Genomic DNA, 26,533 nt, shown 5'->3' with positions numbered 1-26,533 from the left:
AAGTGGGGGACAGAGAAGGTTTGCACTAGGAAGTCTTGCTGCTTCCTATTTACCTGCTGGCAGCCAGACTCATTGGCATCTCCCTTCTGCAACAGAGACTCATTCACTTCTCCCACAAAAGCAATGGATTACTAACAGAGCTTGCCAAGAGCATGCACAAAACGTTAGGCTGCCCGATGGGACAACTGGGGCCAAGTGAATGGAAAGAATATGTCAGTTATTAATTAATTTGTTCTATATTCATGCCATTATAGATAATTACATGAGTTGGTTCCACAGCCTGAGCCTTCCTCAGCCAGTAATCCCCGTGATTCACGACCAACAGTTGCACAACGCGGCTGTCAATGACTTCATCATGTTGCATGGAAAATCCTCTCTAGATACATGCATGCACAGTGACTCACTTTAACACCTTGGGTTGACATTTGCAAGCTAGGCCAAGTCTGTCAGCAAGACAAAGGCACTTCTTGTGAGGTTTCCAAGTTGTGAGGTTGGGTTTTGAACAATGGAGCACACAGGAGAAAGCAGGAAAAGGTAGCCCTCAAATATTCAGTTCACGTATGCAACGGCCGAGTGCATTGGCACAAGAAAATACTCAAGGCAACGGCTCTTCTCCAGCAACTGTCAACAACAGTACTAAAGACCTCAAGTCCATTTTGATGCCATAAGCAAGGAAAACATAAGAAATACTGTGCACAGCACTTGAAGTCCACAAGTAGAAACATCCCAGGAAGCTCTCAAGAACCAAGACAGGCCTTTCCATTTAGAGAGGAGAAGATACTTCAGAACTGAGACTCAGCAGAGACAGCAAAGCACTGTGGAACAGCCTGAATCAGAAGAGGAAATATTACATAAAACAGTATTCAGACATCCCTCGGGAAGAATAAGCAAGATAGTCTGTAAATCCAGGCATGTGGGATATGGGAATCTCCAACCAGGGTCAGACACCAGAGCAGCTCTCTCAAGCCATCTCCATTCTGGACACATGTGAGAAATGGGAGCTGTAAACAGAAAATTAAACGGGTGCTTTCTCCTCCCCACTGAAGGAACTAAGACTGAGGAGGTGTTGATCAGTTTTCCCAACTCAATCCGCAGCCCTTTGTTAAGTCTTTAAGAACAAAATCAAAACCAAAAGAAAGCTCTTGCAAGCAGGGTGTAGCATGAGCCCAGTCATACAGCGGATGAAAACAGCCATTACACTCCTACTGGTTTTGGTGACTTGGTTCTTTCTGAAAGATAAGCATGAGTGGATAAACATCAAGCCATTTTATTTTGCTGAAGAAAATCTGAATTTTCCATTTGAAATGAGATTCTATCTTGATACACACTTTCGTGTGTGTGTGTGTCTGTGTGTTAAGGCTTTACTCCAGAGCCTTGAGTACTTCATTCAACATGGGGTGGGAAATCCTTGCAGTTTTTAGTTCAGCAAAGAAGCCAGAAAAAAAGTTTCTAGATTCCTCCCATCTTCCCTGCCATTTCAGTCATCCACCCAACCCACAGTCATTTCTAAAGAGGATGCACCTGCTTCCCAGGCAACCTGGAACTGAAGCACCCACAGATGTGTCTCAACCACAAGACAAAAATGCTTCTGGCAACTGTGTCAGGGGCTGCAGGTAGCACCAGGACCTCTAAGAAACCCAGAGTTAATGCTAGGAAGATGGGCACAAGCAAGGCCTCTTGTAGCTGCTAGGATTTGCTGCTGCTCTGGTTGTATTGCCACAGATGCTCTCCAGCATGGAGGACACTCATCTCCTGAGTAAGTGTATCCAAGGACCTTGCTGCTCCTTCATAGGCCTGCTATTGGTAGCAGCTGGACTTGCAGTTGTCCTCACCTCGTCATGTCATAGCTACAGGGAAATGTCTTTTTTCCATCTGACTTCGAACCCTTCCAAGTAGGCCTTGACCCCATGGGGAGAGAAATCACAGCTGTTGATCACAGCACCTATTTGTTCACATTTTGCCAAGCTCACGGTAGCCAAGGACAATATGTGGTCACTTCAAGGAGCCTTAAATGGCACTTTAAGGCGCTCTCACCTTCGTAAGGGCACAAGAGAAGGCACAACAGAGCCAGATCTCCCCACTGTCCCCCAGGGAATACTCTACTCACCACAGCCATGCCCATTTCTTCCCGTATCCCTCTGGCCCTGCTGCAATAAGTGACACCCATTCACATGCCAGGCAAGCCATGCTGCTGCTCCCCTGACTGGAGCTAGATCAATACCAAAAAAAAAGCAGCTCTCTCTTGGGTATCATGCAGTGCATTCCAGTTCCTCCCCAGTCAGTGTTTGTGCAGTGTTTTAAATACATGAAGCGTTATATAAATGCTAACTATTATTATAATGTTCCCCTCCTTCCAGTCAACTCCCCCCGCAGACCCACAGACACATTCCCCACCTCCCATTTTAGCACGTTCATGGCATCAGAAATTACCCTGTTTTCATTTACCCTGCCCTTTGCCATATGATCCCAGCCCTCAGAAGCTTTAAATAGTCTGCATTATTATGAAGGCTTGTTAGAACTTGTCCTTAATCACTCCAGGAATAATCCTTGATGGCTTGTTTCAGACTCTGTGTGTGAATGTCTGTGCAACAACAGGGCTCTGGCTTGCTTAGGTCCCTCTTAGAAGGGGAATTAAAGCTTCATGCCCAGTGCAGAATGAATGGCACATCATGGGGGCTATGTGAGGCACTGAACCCATTGTTGTGTCTGCGTATGTTAAAGTTCTTCTTGGTGAAGAACTGAAATGAAAGAGTACATTTCCGAAAAGAACGTGCTGACCATGTTATGTGTTGATAGATGCCAAGCAGCAGAAGTCAACCTGCCCTTTAAATGCAGGGACACTAAAAATGGTGCAGTCAATGCTTCCCAGAACTGTGCTTGTTACAGCTGGTCCCAGAGCTCACACTGTCCAGTGCACAAGAATTCCAGGGTTGGATACTGAGGTATAAGTGCTCTCTGCTGGGGTTACAAACCCCATTGTCTGCCTTATAATGGTGATACAAATTGAGAAAGGCTCCAATTCTACCTTGGAGATGGAGTATCAGGCAGGGCAAATGGATTACCAAACCTTTGTTTACCTTGGGTAACATTAGCCCACAGAGATAAAGATTCTGTTGCTTGGAGATTTTGCATTCATATTATGCATTAGACAATATTATCTCACCCATTACGTTCTCATGACACCATATGTACCAAAATGATAAGCGAGAAGCAGCTGAGAAACACCTGCTAAAATAATATCATGACAAAATGCCTTTGCACCATAGCTCAGCATCCAGTCTGCCCAACCACATGGCCTTCATCTTTTTGGATGATCTTGGAGCACTTTGCTGGGCATTTCCCCACCTCTAGGGCACTAGAAGAAGTATCTAAAGGAGGTAAGAACAAGAGAGGAGGTTTTGGTGTTTGTCTTTCATCTCCCAAACTCTTCACAGGTATCAAAGAAAAGACTATACAGAGTCTTTTGGAATCAGGAGGTGCTGACTATCACATTGGCAGGATGATTTGGGGATCTTAGCTGAGATTAATATCCTGTAGCTTAGTGCTTGGTCAAAAAAACCCAAAGTCAGGTCATTTTCAGCACTTCTATTTATTATGGGGGTTACCAAGACGAAATCAGTGCTTGACAAAAAGGGAACAGCAGAAGCTGCCTAAATGCCTGGGTGGAAAAAGAGTGGTGAATGGAAGGAGGTGCTACATAAAGTCACACAGACTAGAACTGAGATAGGTCTTAAGCCTTGAGACATTGGGCACCAGGGGTGCCCAGGCAGCAGGACTACTGAGGAGACCAGAGGGTGCTAAACAAAGACATTTGGAAAAGCTTCCAGCCATGCTGGAGAAGGTCAATTTTCTTGATGTGGAGTTAGCTCACTCAAAGGAGCACTTCTAATACGGACACAGCAGTCAAAACTATGAAATAATATTAAGAAAATCCTTTAAAAGGGAAAATTCTTACACTGCTGTAGTCCATGGAGGATTTTGCAAAGGAAGTTTCATTATTCTTCCCTGCAGACAGCCACACAGAGACAGGCAGAGGTGAATTTATCTTACCTAAGAACACCCAGCAAAATCAGTGACAGAGTCAAGTATGGAAGAGCTTTGATATTCTGATCATGGAGCAAAATGAGGCTATTTGGTGCCCTGGCACCCTAGGTGACAAATCTGGGGTCACAGGAGTGGGAATATTGAGAGTCTTTAGGAAGACAGGAACCTGTGTTTTAACAAAAAGTCAGGGTCAAACCAAGTTACTGCAGAAGATGAACTTGGCTTCGTGATGGGCAGAACCATCTGAGGGCCAGCACTGTCTGCTCTCCTGAAGTAAAGATGTTGGCAAGCAGGGAAGGAACTCAAGTATGCTCAGCACGAAAGCACAAGACATTTCTCCGAGGCACAAAGTCAAATTTTGCACAAAGATCAACCTGGAGCAGAGACCCACGGAGACACAGGCTCCTCGCAGTGCTGCAACGAGTGGGCAGTTACAGAAACTATAGCAGTGACACACTCAGGAAAACAAAGTTGTTCAACATATACAAGGAGAACCAAGACTGAAGAGGCGACAGAAAAGAGCTACCCCTAAAATTAATAAATACATAAATAAACCTGTGAAAGCAGGTCCTACTTCAAAGCTGGACCTCGAGAAGAAAAATACAGTAACAAGCAGTCATTCCTAGAGAAGCTCTCCTCAGAGAGCAGCCTGAGGACACTGTAAGCACAGCCTTATTCTAATGGATGTTCAAGTAAACACACGGGGGGGGTCTTCACTATTTCACCATGTGGACCTCACTGAGATGTCCAAATTCAAAACTGAGACTCCTTGCAAACCCACGGAGAGGGGCAGACATTTTTTGAACATGATTCAGAGCCCAGAGGGTAGGAACCTAGCTCCTGTTCTACTTATGTGGTCCAAACCACCCCCAGAGGTGCCTTCCCCTCTTTTTAGTCCACACTCAGAGTTTAGGCAGCCTGACTTAGGCTCCTACGCTAAATGGCGAATATTACACAATGACAGCAAATTCCTGAAATCTCCTCTATGTGGCAAGCACGGTATGAGCCCAGAGGGAATTTACAGAGAATCTGAGATGGGGAACCTAATGCTGCCTCGTATGCTGGAATGGCAGAGCTGTAGCAAACACTACTTTTTGTTTTGTTTTTTTTTTTTTTTAATTTTAGAACTTTGACGAAGTCTGGCACATACTAAAGACAGAAGAAGGAGAATTGACTTCATCCATCACTAGACATGCATATAAAACAGAGTTCTGTTCTCAATGGGAGAGTACAAGCTCAGCTAGACCAGATAAAATGGGATCTTCTATAGAGGTGCTACAGAGAAAGTGTACAATAACTGGAAACAAGAAACAGAAGACTTTACTAAGCTCAGAAAGACTAGAAGGGGTGTTGACTAAATCCATACAAACAGTTGTGGTGGTCACGGCTGAATTTGAATTTAAAACAAAAGAGCAGTTTCAGCTTTGGATGCATTGAGCGTCAGTTGCTACTGCCACACAGCACAGTCATTATTCAGCCGTAGTTAACTATTGTGCTCTTAACAGGTTATCAGCCAGGAAAGCCACATTCTCTCCAAGCACGAAAAAAATGAATTATATATATATACAGAAACAGAGGAGGTAAAACTGCCGAACAGGATTTTGTACATTAGACGTTGTAACACCTTATCAGGCCCCAGACGCATGAGATCAGAAATGCCAGCTGGAACCCACAGGGCTTATCTGGGTACTCAGAAGCGTAGGAAGAACAAGAGCCAGAGGAGTTTTATTCTATATGAATCCCTGAATGCTGCTGCTGTAGATAAGGAGCAAAGTCCCAGGTTCCATTAAGTCAATGACAAATCTCAGTTTGACTTCATTTGGGCTGGGACTTCCTGCCCAGCATCCAAGGGTAAAAACCACACTAGGCACAGGAAAAAGGCAGCAGAAACTCCTGAAGCCATGCACAGCTCCTGGCTGCACTTGCTTTGAGGCCAATGTGAACCTACCTGCATTAGATGGGAAAGGTGGCTGATTTTATTTCCTGCTCAGCTAGTACCCAGCCTGGCTTTCTGAGGTTTAGGGTCAGGCTTTTTTGGGGATTAGGGTCAGTTTTGATATATGAGGGTGTTTCTCTATGCACAAAGCGACAAAGTTGAACAGCTCACCTGCTGTCAGAGGAGGCTCTCAAATGACCTAGGGCTCTCCAGCTCCCAGGGCCAGAACCCCACGTGATGTGAGTGGGGGCAGCATCAAATCCCAGCAATATGCCAAGAGGAAAGAGCTATTGGACCACGAACAAATAAGAAAATTTTAAAAAGCAAACAGCAATCTGCCAAAGCAATAGCCTGGCATCTTACACAAGGCACCGGTTTGCTGGAAGGAAGACCGAGGCTCACAGCAAACCGTGCCAGACTCAGTCTCCTTCAGGTGGAAGCTTGCAGCATCACCCATAGGCAGGGACAACCCTCTGTCCAGCAGGAAACAGAGGAGGCGTTCACACACAAATAAGCAGAACAACTTCACTGTCCTTTGAGGGCATTCAAAATGCTGCAGGCTACACATTCTAGTGGTAAGATCTAGACCTCAAAGACAACAGGGGAAACAAAATGGGTACCACGCTCTAAGTATGAGGGTAAAAACCCCCACCTCTCATTCAATGCTAATATGCTATCTGCTTGGGGGGGCCCTACCTACCACCACACGGGGCAACATACAACAAACTTCAGCCTGCTGTTGGCTTTGGGGCTGCTTTTGAAAATGGTCCAGATTTCAAGGAAGGAGAGGCAAACACTTTTCCAGTTCCTTCTAACTTGTTTCTCATGGAGTAGCAGATCTCGACTCTCCTGCTGTGGCCGTAACAGCAGAAGGAGCAGAGGAAGGAGGGACCCTGCCAAAGTTGCACTGCCCCTGAGCTGTGCCAGCAGAAGTCACACCGGAGCCAGCAGGGACCTGGGGAAATTCTCCCACTTCTTCCCAGCCACCACAATGTCCTTCCAGCCCGCTCCAGTCACCCCAAGACCTCCCAGGGAGGGGGGTCTCCCCCAGCCACATTGCAGCTGCCCAGAGAGATGCAGGGCACCGCAGTGCCACCAGGAGAGATGGGCGAGGGCTTGTTTTCACCCTTCGTTGGTGCCCCCTCTCCCTCGTGCTGGGTGTGTGGGCTTTTTATGGTGCCAATTAAGTGCACGCTGGGGCCGGGCTGGAGGTGCGGCGCGCCGAGCCCCCGTCTCGCTGCCTCCGTACTGTCACCTTCCATTAAGCAGCTGGCGGCTGGGAGAAGGGGAGGGAAAAGCCAGCAGCATGTTTGGTTTGCTGTTTTTGTGGGCACTTTACAACTTCAAAGGCTTCCCTCTGGTTCACAGGGGGCAAGGGGCAGAGGTCAGTAGGCACGGTTTGACCTCCCTTTCACCTCCTCCCCGAAAGGGAGAGACACACACACACACACACAGAGGAAGAAGAAAAGGAAGACGAGATCCTGGCAAACACTTTTATCCTCTAATCTTTCTTTGCCTTAGTGCTGCGAAGGCTTTGTCCAGCAGACAAAGTGCCCTTCGGGGTCTGACACTTCCATGCTAGAGTCTTCCTCCTCCTTCTCCTCCTCCCATCTGAGGAGGAAATAAAGCAAAACAGCAGCACTACAAAACAGAAAAAATAAAACAAACAAATGCAACAACAAAGGAAGAAATGCTGCTCTTGGGGGCTGGGTTTTCTCATTTTTGATTTTGGGTTGGGTTTTTTGGTTGTTTGGGTTTTTTATTTTGTTTTGTTTTGTTTTTTTTCCCATAGCTAGACATCTATCCATCTATATACAAGCCCCACAATTGCACATGAGGGAGGGAGAAAATGGGCATGATTGTTCAAGATCCAGCCCAGGATGTGAAAAATGCATTTTCTTGTCTTTAAAGACAGCATTGTTGTATTTATTTTATTTTTTTTTTCTCCTAATGGCAAGGTCGCTAGCCCTGGGGCACTGAGGAATAAGTTCGAGTTTCAGAAAGCTCTCCACAGCTGGTGATTATATCCCTTGCCGTGCGTACAAAGACATTGAGAAAGCAGCAGAGAAAGTAAACAGTATCACTTCTGGGGATGAAGGGGGAGAGAAGGAGGGGGGGAGAGGAGGAGGAGGAGAAGAGCAGCAGATGAAATTTAAACTGGCGATCAGCCCAGCCACCAACTTAAAACAATACAGCAAGAGGAAGCCAAAAAGGAAAGAAAAACAGAGGGGTGTGTACGGAGACACACTGTGTGTGTGTGCACACGCGTGTGTGAGAGCGCGTGAAGCAAAGCAAGAGCAAGGAAAGGAAGGGATGAGGTTACAAGCCGAGGTTTCAGGAACCATCTCTGGGGGTCCATGACAGAGCAGAACAGCTTGCAGAGGGAGGTTTCAGGGGCACAGTCATCCTCGCCGGTTTAAATACATCTACAAGCATTTCTAATCAAGCTGTCAAAGCATAGCTGTTCACCTCTCTCAAGAATGAGAGGAGCAAACCACAGGGTCTAGAAACAACAGTCCAAGCCTTCTCACCTCCTGGCATCATCAAAATCAAAGTGGACAAGAAAGTGGCAGGCAGGTCCTGAGATCAGGCACTGAGATCTAGTGACTGATGATCTCCCGGCTGGCACAACACAGACTTGGACTATGCTTGTCTTTCAGCTGGCTCTGGGAATCACGCTCCTACTCAGCTCGAGGCAGTTTCATGTTAAGCTACTGCCTTTCTCAAGTGTTTTGGTTTGACAGTATGGGAGAAAACACAGTCACAACCGGGTGGTGCTCTGGAGCTCCAAATGTTTTGTGTGTTTACTACGCAGGGAACAAACTAGATGCAGTTTGGTCCAAGCCTGTACAAGCCCTCCTCACACAGACCGGTCCTGGATGCTGGCTGAGGCTCAACCCTCACCTTCCAGAATAGGTCTGGCTGTGTTGGATCTTCTCTGGTCATGTTGACCGTGATCTCACTGGAATGAGGTTAGTCATCTTAGCGCAGGGGGAGGGAGAGGCAAGCTTTTTTGGAACATCCATCTGCCTGGGAAAGGCTAACAAGCCCTCCTTTATAGATGTCTATATGTGGACCTCAGCAGAAATGCACTTGAAAAGCCTCTGGAGAGACAGTGTACCTTAAAAGGACCAGGCCAGCTTGTTCTTCAGGCCGCCCATCCAGCTTTCTGCTACCTTTCACATCGGGAAGAGGCAGGCATCCTGCAGGTTGATGTGTACCCTAAAGCACTCCAGCAATTGCCCTCTCCTCCAAGAAACAACACAAATCTTAAAGCCACATCTGCAAGCCCTGGCGAACTATGGCTCTCACCTCGCATGGGAGAGCAGTGATGCAGCTACATTTCTGGCTGAGCTTCAGCACCCTTGGTGGTACTTGATAGGACAGGTTGGTCAAGTGCCATGAACTCCAAGTGCTTACTGCTTAGTGTGTTGCTCCTTTGAATTAAAGGCCTCCCCCAGACAAGCTCTTCTGCTAACCTCATTGGCCTCCTGTGCATCAAGACTAGCTGGCACAGCCCTTCTCTGACTGGCAGTTAACCCTTCACTGTCTGTCACCAACTTGGGGAGAGAAGATGCATTGTAACAGGGGCCCACTTGTGCTATACTTTGCAATTTCTACATATGGCCTGGACCAGAACCAGACAAAACAGACATCACTGACAAATACAGCAGACAGCACTGCACTCTAGGAGGGATTCCTCAATTCCACCCACCTCAAGTCTTTGTGAAGATTTGGTATTGATTCAACTGATCTGGCAGCTTGTCCAAGGGCTTCTTGCCCCGTCTCCTTGACATAAGGTGCATTTAAAATCTGCTACCAGAAAAAGCTTCAACTGCTGCAAACGATACTCCAAGGGACAGGGTGATGATAAATTAGATCCTTAGCATCTTGTTGGGAATGGTCAATAGTTTAACATTTCTCACAGACCTAAGTGACTGATGGTACTGAAATGAGATATAATTTCACTTTCACCACAGACTAAGTTATGACCTGGCTACTCACAGGTAGTTTTGTGTTTGAACAATGCAAGTTGCAACAGGAGAAAATCTAGTTAGATATTTTAAAAAAAAGATTCACATTTGAAGATTAGTCAAGCATTGGAACAAGTTGTTCAGAGCAATTGTGGGATCTCCATCCTCAGAGAGGCTCAAAATTGGACTGGACAAGGTCCTGAGCAACCTGAACTCGTTTGGCCCTGCTCTAAAAGGGCTTGAACCAGATGACCTCGGGAGGTCCTTTCCAACCTATATTAGTCTGTGGTCAGGAAGGCCACGTCAGAACCAGCCCAAGATACATACAGTACCTCACGTCCAAGTACAAACATCAGCATGGAGGCTCCCCTGTTGTGGGGTTTCCAATACAAATATTGCCGTGGTTACCTTTTGATTAAAACAAGCTCAGTGCTACTTGTCTGCTTCCCCAGGGTAACTACGCAGTTGAGCTGAAACAAGTGATCTGAGTGCATTAAACCTCCACAAGTTGAGTCTGTGAGCCCACAACCACTGTTTGTACCCAACTGCATCCAGACTCTACAAAGGGGGAAGCCAGATGGCTGAACCCAACAGACCAGCACTAGCACACTTCAGGTGACCCTAGCACCCTAAAAGGGCAGAGCCTGGTTGCAGATGAAGGACAGGAGCAGATCACCAGCTTCCTCTCCATTCAAACCTCCATTCAGACCAAAAGCAATCTCACTCTCCATTCCTACAGTAAGAGCAAATTGTTTTGGTTTCAACCAAGTGTGCCTATATCCACCTTCCTTGCTGGAAGTGCATCAAGGTCTCTTGGGGTGGGGGGAGGTTTTCTAGAAAAAGTAGTGTCTTCACCTACCTGGGCACGTGGCTAACAAATATAAAGATCACCATCTAGTGGCTTACAGGGAAGATACCATCTGTCATACGCGTGCAAGCTTGATAACCAATAAAGTTGTTGTTACAACATATTGCAAATGATTCTTGCATTCAGTTCTCAAGCAAGTTAGACACCTACGCAACCACAGACAAGGACAAGTTTCCGACCAACAGAAAAGTGAAGTTCATCCCTCCCTTCGATCAAACATTGCATCCCTTCCCCATCACCTTTTTCTCCATCTCCCCTACATAGGATTTGGGCACATGGTAAGGGAGCTGTGACTTGCTTTAAGGCACAGAATTTAGGTGTGTAGTGTAAATTAGGCTAACTCCTATGGCAGTTAATATAAGGAGTCAGATACAACCAGAGGTTGGTAAATCCCATCCTTTTGTATGCAGGAGGAAGGCAGTAGGATGAATCCTATTTATGAGGTCACACAGCCTGGAAAACCAATTACTCAGCAACCATGAAAGCCTCTGGAAAGCTTGGCCTGTGAGCAGGCCATGGGATAGCCTATGCCAACCCTTTTCCACTTGCCTCACTGGAAAGCATTCAGGTTGAAATATTCCTGAAATACTCCCCAATGGAAAGACAGATCTCCAGTTTCTGACAAAACCTTTATTTCACTGAAATAGTCCTGATGAGCTCTGCTCCTTATTCTTTGAGAAAAGATGGGGAGAGCCATCAGTATAGGTTATTATCTAAAGCCCTACTTGGTCCAGGGAACATATTACACTAATATGATTGTGATGCTCCTAGTACACGAGCTAGCCCAAGTATTTCTTCAAGTCTTTGTGCTGGGCCACATAGGTCATCCCTAGAGTATCACATGTGACCATATACTTCAGAGACATGTAAAGAGATGAAGTACTACCAACGCATGGGTCAACTGTTTTATTGGCAAGGCCAGATTTGAAGCTAACAGATGACACAGGTTACTTCTAGACTGCATCCTCCAGGTACTCCACAGAAGCAGCCCTCCACATTTTTATCAAGCCAATACAATGGCTTAGTACCAGCACCAATTCATAGATCTAAAGTGCCATTTTGGTACACCTTCATGTCATGTTCCCAGTTTTCCAGGCTGTCAAAACACATGCTGCTTGTCTCTGGGGAGAAGAAAATAATCTCTACATAATCTTAAACACAAATTACAGACTTGTACACACTTCTGTACACAAACTCAGTTATACTTCACATTTCCAACGGCCTCTTCTAAAGCTTTAAGTATACTGGAAGCCTTAATGCAAGTAGCTGTCATCGGTCAAGCCAGCAGTGTGCCCATGTGGCCAAGGAGACCAACAGCATCCTGGCCTGTATCAGAAATGGTGTGGCCAGCAGGAGCAGGGAGGTGATTGTGCCCCTGTACTGGGCACTGGTGAGGCCGCACCTCGAATGCTGTGTGCAGTTTTGGGCCCCTCACTGCAAGAAGGACATTGAGGTGCTGGAGCGTGTCCAGAGAAGGGCAACGAAGCTGGTGAAGGGTCTGGAGAACAGGTCTGGTGAGGAGCGGCTGAGGGATCTGGGGTTGTCCAGCCTGGAGAAGAGGAGGCTGAGGAGAGACCTTGTCACTCTCTACAACTGCCTGACAGGAGGCTGTAGTGAGGTGAGGGTTGGTCTCTTCTCCCAAGTAACAAGTGACAGGACAAGAGGAAACGGCCTCAAGTTGCACCAAGGGAGGTTTAGATTGGACATTTCTTTGTCCAAAGGAAAAATTTCTTCACCAAAAGGGTTGTCAAGCCCTGGAACAGGCTGCCCAGGGGAGTGGTGGAGTCACCATCCTTGGAGGTATTCAAAAGACGTGTAGATGAGGTGTTTAGTGACACGGTTTAGTGGTGGGCTTGGCACTGTTAGCTTAACCGTTGGACTTTATGGTCTTAAAAGTCTTTTCCAGCCTAAATGACTCTATGATTCTATTCTATTCTATGACGTCTTTGCATCACCAAGATGAAAATCCAGCCACTCATTACACAAATCTGTGGTTAGCTGGAGATAAAGAAACCAGAGTTTCAAAATCCATGTTCTTCTGTGAATATACAAGATAAGGAGACCTGTAATCACTAAAACACAACAGAAATCACTTATAGAAGTCACCAAATTTGTGTGGCATTCATCATGTCTATCTCTAGCTGACAAAAGTGTCTATCTATGCTAGTCAGTTAGTCTTCCATTCTAAGCTCTGGAGAAATGAAGTCCTACAGAAGGAAGTTGTCTTGGACACTTCGTGCAAGTTGGGACAAACTAACCTCTGTGGGTGCTCATCCCCTTCTCCTCAGAGGGTAGAGGGCCTAGATAAGCTACTTCAAAGGTTGATGTTAGAGAGGAACTCCATGCATCGAGCTTTGAGAGGGATATGGTATCTCTTTGTGGTCTTAGGATCTGAACAGCAATCAGCATGAACAAGGAGTTCATCAGCACTCCTAGTGGCTACAGTGGCCTCCAGGGGACTTTGCATCCGGCCCAAGAGATAGACAATTTTCCATAGTCTCAGCAATAGCTTTTGTGGGGCTTAAAGGCAGGTCCCCTGCAGACCAGAAGTAGGATTCAACTCAGTAGGCCAAGAAACCACTGCATGCCTTTAACTAAATTTGGCTGCTAAAGGGCAGCTCTAGTGGGGTGAGGCAAAGAAGTGCTATTTTCCCTCAGGAAAGCTAGCTTTATTTTCTAAAGGTTAATGAGAAATAGAAGAAAACTAGGCTAGCCAAAAGAATGAAAATAAATGTTTTTTTTCCTTTTTCTTCCCCCCTCATTTTTCAGAAAAATGCATGGCTTTGGTTTTTCTGCAGGCAGTTGCTTCATATCAGTGTACCATGTGGTGACTCAGACATTTTGTTATTATAATCCAAGCCAAAGGGGAGATATATTTTATGAGATCCATGTCTCCCCCTTGTCTCTCCATACTGTATGTTTTCCTGAGTGAGAAGAAACACAGTCAAAACTTTGAAGACAGTTCATAGTGTCTCTTGGCAGGTTGTAGACTGCCTTTGCTTTCAGCTAGCAAAGCTAAGAGGAACTCAGGTTTGCAGTTTGTTCACATGTAGCATCAAGGGCATAATTTGTTCCTAAGCCCCATAAAGCAGTGGGGGCAGACACACGGGTAACCATTTAGAGCACCTAATACAAACCTAAAGTGGACTACAAGGAAAGAGGCTTTGGCAGAAGCTGAGCTAATACATATAGCCTCACAACTGGGGTTCAGTTACCTTTGTTTAGCTGACAAGCAATAAAGCATCCAGATGCAGTAACTGCAACCCACTCAAATTGCATGTCCAGAAGAGCCAAGACCACCTGTAAATCAGATTGCTCCTCCTATATTTCCCCCTTCGAGGAAAACCTTAACCATGTCTCCGTTGCACACCCAGATAAGAATATCAAAACCCGATTATATATCTTGAAAACACTCCATAAAGGGCTGCAAAAACTTTCAGCAATTTGAGGGCAATGGCCAAGACTTTGCCCCAGATTCAACCCTCTGGTGTAAATCCATGGTGAGTGACTACTGTGCAAAACTGATCTAAGGCAGGGGAAAAATCTGGCCTCCAGCTGACAAGTTTGTTTCCTAGACACAGGTCTGCCTTTTGAACTCCAAAACCTTTGACCATTGTGAAGCCACCAGGCCCCAGGGGTACGTGAAATAAAAATAAATAGAAGACTTGAGGTGCATCTGGTGGAGCCAGTGGTTTCAGAGAGAGATTACAGAGGAAACGTTTTGACTGTGCTTAAGTGCTGCACAAAGCAAAAAGGGTTAACAAACTCCCATCCCTCACACACAGGTGGAATATGAGAGCTTTTAAAGTTTAATACAATCATCGGATCAGAGGAGATATCAGATGGCTCCAAGTAACAAAGACATATTCTTTTGAGTCAAGTTATGAGAAGTATTTCCTAAGGGAATATCATATGAACCATCTGATCCACTAGATGTTTGTTCCACTCACCACGTGCTTTATGTTCCTTCCCAGAGACGATGTTTCTCTGCACTAAGAACATCATCATTCTCTGCTCCTCAGCCTACTCTGACAGGTCAGAAGCATGCAAATAAAAAAGAAAGTTCAATAAAAATCTAACTCCCAGACTTAGATGCTGAATTCTTTGGGGGGAGAGATGAGAACAAATTCCCATTGCATTTCAGGAGGGCTGGGCATCCCAGCACATATCCACATAGGCCAAAGATTTCAGATAAAAAGCAAAGGAAAAGTGCTGAATTATTCCAGATCTCCTTCCACTACCTCACTTCCAGACAGATACGAAGGGACAACGCCCTGAAACAAAGCAGCACAATCGAGGAGAACATTATCAGATTATTCAGAACAATTCCCATTGTTAGCAACCCAGAATTCGTGACTTGAACAACCTAGAACTGGGATCTCGACAAGTCCTCAAAGTTGCTTAACTCCTTCAGTGGTGTCCCCTGCATCACCACAACATTAAGCAGGAACGTAAAAGGAAAGCATCTCTTATTGCAACTGGAGACAGACTAAAAGGAGGGAGAAGATGACTTTTACTAGACATAGCACATTCTCCAAGCAACATCACTGTAACCCAAGAGTGAGGAAAAGCCAGTGATTCCAGGCCTGCCAAATCATTTGGGATTGAATAGGATCCCATATCGTGACAATGAGTGATAGTATAAAGCTCAAAGACACTGAAAGAAATACTGTATGTTTTAAGTAACTGACAGGAGCAGATTCCACATTTCAGTGTTTTGGCAGGAGAATACAGGCTTGTTCTGGGACCATGTATTCAAATCCCTCCTTGATTTAAAGATACAAAGTATTGCTAATGCAACCTCAACATGAGGAGGACAGCAAACCTATCAATAACGCTATTTTTTGCTGTCTCTTGCATAAGCACACATACCCACATTTTTTCAGCTGCTGAGTTCCAGTTAAAACTCAATTAATGGGAAAAGAAACACTAAGGGACTTTATTTTTTATTTTAAAAGGGCCAAGCATTAACATGATACCCTGTGAAGCACTAAGGTGAAGGCTGGCAAAACTGCAAACTTGATGTTATTCAAAGCCAAAGGTGAAGAGCAAGGAAGAGTGCTGCAGCAAAAGCAGCCTGTGGTGACTCAGGAGAATGCCTGAAATAATGTAGTTTCAGCAACACCCTTCTCTGTGCAGAAGATGGGGATCAGAAGTGTACTTCTGTGGCTTGTGTGCTACTGACCTGTTGAGCAGCAAAAGGTTTTGGATTCCAGGCAGGACACCTGGACTTCAGGAGTATGATATACATCATGAACGACACACACTGACTGACACAAACGGGGTATGTTGCCTCACCTCTTTGAAGGATAGTGGGGGAAAAAAAAAAAAAAAAAAAAAAAATCTAAGTTCCCTGGGGACTTAAAATCAGTGGATATATTTGCAACCTACTGCAGGTAACACAACAGTCACCGTTGTTAGCCGAACAAACTTGCAGAGTGGCATGTTTTCTGTTGCATCTATTCAGCTCTTTGGCACAGAGGAATTTTGTGGATATTTAAAGCAAGCGGGTCCTACCAATTTGGAGCTCAATGCACGTGCTTGAACACCCTTCTTGCTCGAAGCTAAACCAGAAATCCACAAGGGCTTTAGGACAGTAGGAAAGCTTCACACCAGCCATTCTCTCCATCAGTGATCGATTCAGATACAGTTGGGTACTTGGCACGTAACCCCTGTCCACCTTCAAAATGGTTTCCAGCAGAAGAGAAGCTGGACTGTGAAACACTAAGCACTCACATCAAGATCTATCCTGCTGAATCAACATAGCTTTGTAATAGTGCTACAAGACAATCAACCACAAGAGATGCAATACTATGAGCTGAGCTCAGAAAAACCCTCCCAAAAGATGGATTCTCCCAAGAAATGCCTCCCTCTTCTCATAATTCTTTGTAACAAGTTAATGAGTAGTTTGACTATCACTCAACTATGCAGAAGACACGTACACAATAGACATGGGTGCACAAGTCAGAGAAACAAGTACTCGATCCAAGCCATGGCAGCCACCAGTAACAGCTGCCAAAAGCAGACCAGTCTACTGTGACAGATGTCTTTGTCACACTCCACTGCTAACAGTTCATGAGAAATGAAGATCTTAATGGAGACCAGCCAGAGTCACTCTATCTAGGACTGACTCTGGGTCCTGTATTTTATTAAAGCAGTTCCTCAAGGAACCAGAAAATGGAGCAGAAAAGAATAGAAACCTCTGAAGAAAGATTAGTGCAAGTAGTTAAAATGCAAACACAACACAAATGCACAGCAGACTTCTGCTCCTTTGTTGGTTTACGCTGCACTCACATGAGTTAGATCTTTCTTCACCCAAAATGAGTTGATATGTGAATAAACAACGACAACAACAGGGACCACAAGACCAAACAGAGACTGGCTAAATGCCTCCTCACATTATGCATCATGTTGCAGTAAAGACCTTCCTCAATAAAACCCAGAAGATGCCACGGCTGCCACTTTGCAGTGATACATGGGAGACACCTCATCACCCATTCCACACAGGAGGCCAGCGCAAACTATGATCCTAGACCTCCTCCCAGAAGGAAAGTCCCATTGTGATAACCAGAGTGGGAACAAACCGCTCTCGGTATGCAGGGCCTTCCTCTTCATACAACCTGATGAGAGACTGTCTGACTTCCAACAGCCATGGTGCATCTGGGGCACTTACAGCTGTTTCAGAGGTGACGTACTGAGTCACACAGCAAACACAGACAAACAGGATTGAGAACAACCTTTCTGTGCAGCTAGATCAGAGCCAAGGGCCCCACACAGTTACAAAACGGCTGCTAGCCAGGGAGACTTCTGAGCCTGCCTTGCTGCCCAAGGCCAGGGAATGACTGTAGCATGCAGTGCTCAGCTAGGCCCCCCGAACAGGTTTTATTTATGCATCTCTGCCTTCACCTCCCCCCTCATACACAGTAGTTTGAACATTGTCTCCATCCTTAACCATACAACTAGCGTACTTGCAAACATCTCTTCATCTTAAGACCACAAACAGGCAGATTGCCCTTGGCATTGAATTCAGTCTTATTGTATGAACCAAATACCTCATCATCCTCCACCCCCCCTCTTTTTTTTAAGGAACAAACAAAAACCTGATTTTTGATGTCAACAAACAATCCGAGAACCTGATTTCTTGACTGTTTAGGAAACCCATGTATATCATTTTGTCTTAGGCAAACATTCTTTGTAGCCAACCAGCATATGCTTTTTCCTTGTGTGTTAATTTAAGCCCAGAAACACTTCCCTAGCCCTCTGCCCTCACCTGACACACAGATTCCCAATAGCTGCAGTGCCCTGTACTTGGAGAACTCCTCCACATCCAGGTGCCTGAGCCCCTTAATCCAGCTTGGTGTGCTAACCTCTGAGAAGTTCGCCCTTTTCAGATTAATAATCTGAGCTGCAAGGGTAGTTTCATTTAAAAATTAATCAACTCATGGTCACTAGACCTTCTATAGCTTTCTAGTTTCTGTACGACAAAGAAGCAGTACCAAAACTGACTGAAGGAGGAAGAACTATCTGAAAAAACAATTCATCAGCCACTGTTGCTAATAATTTCTTGAGGCTTTTCAATCTATACCTGAGAAATCAAAGACACCACAACACATCAAATGAGTCTGGGGCCTATGGAAGAGTCTCAGTGCTAGAAACTCATAGCCAAAACAATTTCGACCAACATACATCCAGTTTTCATCCATGCTACCCTTACCAGTTTCTTCACAGAAATACAGCACTATACACAGACAAGGTTATACTCTATCTCTGCCTTTCCTGAGCAACCATTCACATTCAACAATATTGACATTTCGCTGTCCTTTCATTTACCCCAAGATGCTCACTTTCACACCTAGCATGAGTAATTCAAGTTCCTACATTTTGTTACCCAGACTCACAACATTTTACATAGATATATTCCAACTGTCTCTTAGTGATCCAACTCCATAACCCAAACAGATTAGGCACTATCTTGCCACTAACATATCACCCATACAAGCAAGCATCAGTGCTTTCTTTCTCCCATCTACCCACTGATATTTACCCATTACCAGTTGCTTATTTACCTGATTTTCTTTCCTGAAGCTATAAATATTCTCCTCTGTCTTCAACATCCTGGTTTCTCTGTGTCCTTGTTCCTTCTTAAGCCTCATTCCTCAGCTGTCACTGTGGGCTACACCTCTCCTCTTGTAGGGGCTAGTTGCTCTTCTTTACTGACATCTCTCTTGTTTCTGTTTCTTTCACTTCTTCAGCAAAACCAACCTTTACTTTTAGGTCTCATCCACTAGTAATCCCCTTCCTCCGTTCCACCCCCCTAATCACACAAGTACAGCTCCTTCACCCTAGGTGGACACCTGCCCTTTGTAGTCTCTGGCTTGTTAGGAGAACTCCATCACACCTGCAGCCTCCTCGCCTCTCTAGCACAGACAAGTGGTTTCAGCTGCGGTTCCAGCCTTCAAATCTTCTCTCCCATGCACTCCTGCCATTCCAGGCCTCCAGGCCCCTGCCAGAAACCCTCAGAAGGATAACATCCATCCACAGCACCTACCTCCAGTCACACTCCTGTGCTGCACCAGCCTTTGAATGACCTCAATAACCATGACTATAATCATTGTCTTCCTCTTTTGAAAAGAAAGCTATGGCCACACCATCCTCTTCCCTACCTACTTCCTTAGCCACAAGCCCTCGATGAGCGCTAGCTAGTTGGTGGTAAAAGACTTTTCCCTGGGTCAGCTCCACTCCTTAATTAAGCTCATCTAGGAGCAGAGGTGGCTCCTCAGCAGTAAGGCTGCTGTCACTCTCCAAAGACCCAGCAGACAGACCTGTGACAAGCCTGTCTATCCCCCTAAAATAGTCTTGTCTTCTTGTTCCCAAGAGCAAGTCTCACACAGCTCCCTTCCCAAACATTATGCCACTTGCTAACCTGCTTGTTTGCCCTCATGGGTTGGAGCTTTTCTACCTCTTAGTGCCACAGAAGGGACAAATAAAGCTGAGGTTTGGTGGAAAGATATATGGGAACATTCAGTCCATTCTCACAAGGAAGTATCTCTGTTTCATGAGCCAGCTCACAGGCCCTTCTGACCAGGGAAACCAGAGAGGTGGCAGTACCCTCTGTGATAGGCAGTACCTCTCTGAGCAAGCAGGCATAAGTCTGGTGCATACCACGTCTCTACGTGGGCTTCAGAGCTCACCCTGTAAATGAATGAGGACAAGTGACATCAGCTCTACCTCCACTAACAGCTGCTGTGTGTGGACCAGAGAATATAGCACCATCATCCAGTACAATCACCAGCTCAGACCCCATCCATCATCCAGCAATTCAGATTTAGATGGATCTCGTTTACAGGGACAAAGGAAAATCACTGTTTCTAGCTCCATGGCCTTCTTGACTCATATTCAGAATTCAATACTACCATCACAGTCAGTTCTTCTTCCTAGTATCTCCAGCCAGAAGAGGAGAAAGCAGACACCCTGGCTCCAGATTCCTGGCATGGCCCACCACTGTCAGCAGACCCCTTCTGAGCAGAGACTTGATTGAGAGTGGACAGGCGCTTAGACAGCCCCAGTGAAGAGGTAACCACTGTGTCCACTGCTGCATAAAGACCCAGGAAGGAATTGAAGAAGAATGCTGTGATGAAGAGAAGCTCCACAGTAGAGAGGTATGTATGTGGATCCACTCTATAGGAGTATTTCAGTTCAGTTAATCCCAGCATTTTGCACTGCTGAAGAATGCAAAAGAATGAAGAGGTAGACAAGAAGCAGGGAAAAAATGAAGAGGATCCAACACAGGTGAGGAAATGAATGAATGGAAAGAATGCAAGAGAGAACCAGAAATGCTGAAAACATCAGAGATGCCAGCCTCTCAATGCAACACAAAAAATTAAATGATTTTTCAAAAAGATGGCAGATGAGAACGAATGTAAAAGTTAACAAAAACAAGGCATATTTTAGGAGTAATGTTGTCACAATGTTGCCAACAATTGGGTGCACACAGAAGGTCAGACTCCTCACTGATATTGCCCTATTGACTGCAACAAAACTACTAATTTGCACTGCTGATGAGATTATACCTGGCCCTATATCCATGTAACCCTTCTTATGATCTAAGATTTACTGGCATAGCTCTGTCGAAGCCAATAGGGCTGTGCAGCTATGTATTTACACAAGGATCCATCCCAAGTCTTTCCCTCTTTATCTGGAAAGTGTAGAAAATGTGCCACTGTTGATGGTGAAGGGGCAATCTGAGGAAATTTCCTCCTTTCTACTATGGCTGGGCTATGCCTGTTCTCTACATCTGGGTAATTGCATTTCAAGTGAAGCCTTTCTAGCCAGCAAAAGGAGGCCCTGCAAAATGAGTTAGAGGAAACCACAAGTTTGGCATCAGAGCCAGCATCCTTCTCTGAATCCTCACGCCGAGTCTGGCTGTCTGAAAAGCTCTGCTTGAAAAGGAGCACAAGATTTCTCTGCATGCATGTGACAACAGCTGCAAATATTTCCCTTTGGTCCATCACGTGCACACAAATCCATGTTCCATTGACCCCCAGATATGTGAAAATATAACACATGTAAATAGATACAACAAACATCTAGGCACTGAGGAAAGCGTGCAAGTCCCTAGTACCTCCTCGTGAAGGCATGCACCCATTTACACACGGAGCTTTCACCTCAGGTACAACTGGCCCTCCAAACAACGAGCACACACGCAGCACCTGTGGACACCAGGCTGGACCCAGCCCTTGTGACTTCTGTCACAGCATAACTCATGCTGCCCAGGTGCAGCTTTCTTCCCTCTGAGCGGCAGAGTGGTGCACAAATGAGGCCGCTGCTGCTGTCATAGGAAAGGATTTCAGCTTCCAGCTCAAACAATAGAGGCTTGTCCTTTCAGATCCAGAGGCTCCAGGTTCAGTTCCCACAGATGATCCACCCAGAGTGGTTGTCAGAGCAACCCTGGCCTTGGAGGTAGGGACTTACTGGAAATGACTTTGTAATTATTTGAGCTCACTCGGGGGAACGGTCCAAAGTTCTGCATATGCAACCCTCTCCAGAGTGGAGTGAAATGATCTGAAATCCCACCTGGCCACCTATCTGCACGAGCTCTTATGCAGACCAGAGCCACAACCAAATTCTATGTGATGAAGCAAGAAATCTTTCCCTGGCCCCTTCTGCATCCTTCTCCCCCCTGCATTTACTTCATTACTAGTGAATGCCGCGGTGGCGGAATCTGCCAGCCCAGTGGCATTGACATTTTGAGTTTATCCACACCAAGGGGAGCTGCTGCGTGTGATTCTCTTCTACCAACATCCAACCTGCCCAAGTGGGGAGAAATCTGGGTGACCTCTAGGGCTAGCCAACCACTCAACTACCATAAAAATAATGGAAGGAGCTTCGTGAGACAAACCGAGCTGACTTGGGAAACCCATGGACAATGTCTCAAGGGAAAACAAACAAGCAACAACAAAACCAAAAAGACTGGGGTTAAAAATCACTTCAAAACCATGAAACTGCTAGTGCTAAGCATGCAGTGAATCTGTTTACCATGTATTTTAATCATGTAACTGATCAGTCCACTGTAACATACACCACATGTTAAGATAGATGCAGCAGATATAAAATCAGTCTTATTTCACACAGTAAAAATGTGTACATGCAAACAGAAATATATTAAATGCATTCCATACAAAGCGTTTCTTCTTATCATTTTAAATACATATCCCGATTGTTTTGCCCAGTTTGGAGCCCAGTTGAATATTCTGGGACTGTCCCAAATCCCATACGGGTCAAGAGCTCACTGACTCCAGTGGGTGTTGGATCACATCCTACGAGATCAAAATTCCTGTAAGGACTAGTGTTTCAGTGTGGTTGGGTTTGCATTCCGTACAGAGTATTGTACAGAATACTGTAGTTACACTGTAAGGATGGTGTAACTACAGTGCCAGGTTAGAGCTGAACTGCTACAAACACGAACTAAGAACAAATTTAGCAGTCTGGATGATGATCACGTCCAAAATATGATATATCTGTTGTCCACTTCTGCCCAGGCTCCTGTGAAGCATCACAAGCAAATATTCAGCTAGCATGTTTTGGCCCCTTCTTACCCATTCAAATCATTAATCATTCATCTTAATTATCTCGGTGGTATTTTGTGCTCCTCCCCCACCCACGCTGCCTGTCTGTTTGTGGTATCCATCTGTTGTTCCTAATCATATACTTGGACTGCAAGATCTCTGGAGAAAGGGCCATTTACTCATGACGTCTGCACAACACTTCATGCTCTCCAACCTCAGCCACCAGTTGAGACCTCACATTACGTCTCACCACAAATCACAGTAACTAACAATAATCATCAGATGTGCAGTGCCTGCATAGACACACACACACACGCACACATATACATATACATGTAGCACATATACCTGCATGTCTATTGGGAAGGCACGTGCACATAGAAGTCTACTGGAGACAGGTATGCATGCAATTAAGGCAGGTGCCACTGAGATCAGAGGAAGGAGGAAAGAGAGCGGCAAGATGAAAAGTTTCAAATGTGAAATTTTAGCTGAAATTATCTTCTGCCTGCTCACCCCCTCTAGCTGCAGTCCACAGCCTTGCAGCTCCGAACAGAGTGAGAGCCACTCGCCACACTTCAGTTACAACACAGTTGCCCAGTGCATGAAAATACGTTTCTGAATTGAACTACTGCATTGTGCACAACGTAGGGGAACCTCTGAAGTGTTTTGGGGTCTGGTGACAAACACACTAAACACTTGCATGGACTTCTACGGGAGCAGGGTTAAGGAAGCATGTGCTTTTGCAAAGCTTACCGTGTGCACTGTGGCACAGAAGGGAACAGCAACTGAACAAGTCTTCCCTGGCCTTAAGCTACTTGTAATTTCAAAATTTCCCCTTGGTTTGTTGGATATAGCAAGAAATGGCTTGAAATGTTACTGAAATGTATTTTTATGGGATCTGTACCTGCAAGGGAACATTTAGCTGGATCTGGCCTGGAATGAACGATTAGACAAAAATTTCCACTGATACCATTTCTTTCATGTTTCACTTTCCGAGATGCACTTCTCCTGCTTTCCCTTATTCACAGACACATAGATACAAGGCAGGCAAAGACAAAGTGATCTTCTTTCTTACTCATACTGCAAATCAAACTAAATCTCACCCATGTATCCTCTGCCAAGTTCCAAGACTCAAGTCCAGTCTAATATTTCAAGCAAAGACAGGCAAAGTCTATTAACACAGAGCACCAACGAAGTTTAAGCTCTTGTGTAAACCTGCGTGCACTGAAAAGGAGACATTCCCACAGGCAGGGCTAGGTGTGCCAGGTCCCTCTGAAATCCTGTGCTCCACACCAGCCATATCTGGGATGTGCATGCTGAGCTGGTGGGAGAGGCTGCGACTCTGAATTGCAGCCAGGGCTGTGTACCAAGCAAACACTTACAACCCAGTCTGATGGGTCTTCTCCCAGAAAAGGATGTTGAGGTTCTCTCCATCGCTTGTGGCACTATCTCCCATGATGGAAAAGATGACTGACAGATCTGTTGGCAGGGACAAGGAATTGATTATGTCCCATGAAGAGACTCCCTGCAAGTTTCGTGAATAGAGGACTTCACTCTGAAGAGCTGTCATTCTCCCTCCAACACTGAAGTCACTTCAACAGAGATGGACCCGGGGATTAAAAAAAAAAAAAAAAGCATCAGGACAAGGCATATACAATGAGTCTGTCTGGTACATTGCTAATGACTATCATCTGGGTGCAACAACGGTAGGATGAGAAAATATTTCTTAATGTACACAGAGCAAAGGAAACCCCTTAAGCAAACATACCAGAAGAACAATTAGATGGTTAATCACAACGTTGGTCATGAGAGGTTTTCTCCATTTTTCCACTTCAAAGGAGCAGTGATTAATAAACTGTGTTGCCTCTTCTGGAGAGATGAGTCAGCCCCCCTGCCCACACTGGGGTTATCCTCACACTGCTGCTGCTGCTGTTCAGAGCATGTGAGTGTTCCCCGGGGAGAAGAAACACTTCATTTAGCTTGTGATGATCCACACCAGATCACACAGCATTGCTCTCCAGGGCCTCCCTCCTAGCACTACCAGGAGGGTGCCATGCAGAGGGGTTCTCCTACGCAGCAAGTATTCTCCAACTCCAGGTGAGGACAACAGAAGAAAAGCCACTGGATGGATCAGAGGAGCTATGGTACAGTTTGAGATTTTGTATCTGGCTTTGATCTAGGACAGTAGCAGGTTGAAAGGCATCAGCATTCACCATTAAGTCTGTGAGATAAACTGATCGCCTCCTGCTTTTCATTCAGGTCAGTTAAAGATGTTGTACAGGTGCTCGGTAACAGAGTGGAATAGCAAATGGAGAGAGTCCCTCCCTCGGTCGTGGCTAGCCCTGAAGGAACTGACCCAGACCCAGCAGGAGGTGAGCTCAAGCAGCTGCACATGAAGGGCACTTTACACCAGTCCCACCTAATGCTTCAGAGGGAAAGGTCCAATCATAGTGCTGTGACCACAGAAGACAGATGGGTCCCACTCTTCTTTCCACCATGAGCAACAAGTGCCGGTCCACGGTCTGTATCAATCTCTGCCTTTCTCTCAAGGAAAAGTGGATTCATCCATGGGGAGGATGACACCAGAAGCCCAGGCAGCGGCAGCAGACAAACACATGGTGTTGCTGTTGCCTGTCTCAGGAGACACACCAAGGAGCTGAGAAATGGAAGAGGAAGCATGCCTGTCCTGAGAGGACCAACAAGTCTGTGCACGTGTCTGTGGGAATTTAACAACAAGCAAAATGAGCCCTCTTTTCCCCTCACACTCCCTTTGCTTCATGCTCTTACACAAGCAGTGGTTACAGAATCTCCTGCCTGGGTTTGGTGATGACACCTACGTGAGCTCTGCCACCGGTGTACACTTGTCTCCTGCCTTTCTAAAACTACCTCGACACATCACTCACTGTCCACTGTGCCAAAGGCACAGCCACGGAGATCGCACAACCTTCTCAGCCCTGTTCCTGCATTGTCTGTGTTCAGGAGGTTCCACTTGGTCTAAGGTGCTCTACAGGGTGCTCCAAGAAACCGGGTCCTCATCCAGTCTCTCCCACCACAGAACTATTACAATCAGTGGAGAAACACCAATTCATGCCAGCTGCCAAATTAGCTTGATGTTTTAACGCACTCTGGTCCTGTTACTACCCACAATAACTGCAAGATAGACATCAGGTCTGCTGCTGCTTTCCTCACAGCCTCTGCTACAAGAGCCCTCAGCTCCCCAGGACATCACTGCCCGAAGTGCACTTGCCTAGCAGCTCCCTGGCTCTCCAGAGGACACTGCACTGCAATGACACTTGTTCCCTTCAGCTGCTCTCCTTCTCTTCGCAGGGCTTTTCTTTCTCTGCTGGAGCTCCAGGCAGGAAGGAGCAGCCACAGAAGAGCTGGCTTTGCTCAGCAGGGTCTCTGCTCATTTCCTGAGCACTTTTTGACGTGTTCCGTTTGTGACCAAGCTTGGGCTGTGATCCCAGCTGATATTTTAACTTCAGCCTCAATAGATTTCAAACTTCAGCCACTGTAAATAATTCCGTGACATGCACTCTCCCTGCATTTTGGCACTTTTGCTTGTGTACAGTATATTTAACTTTTTTTTCCCCAAAAAAGTTTCTTAGCTTTCTCTGTGTCATCTGTTAAGAAGAAGATGGCATCT

Source organism: Leptosomus discolor, chromosome 12, assembly GCF_034619465.1.
Source record: "Leptosomus discolor isolate bLepDis1 chromosome 12, bLepDis1.hap2, whole genome shotgun sequence".
In the NCBI taxonomy this organism is placed as follows: Eukaryota; Metazoa; Chordata; class Aves; order Leptosomiformes; family Leptosomidae; genus Leptosomus; species Leptosomus discolor.
Note: the sequence above shows the minus strand (reverse complement) of the source record.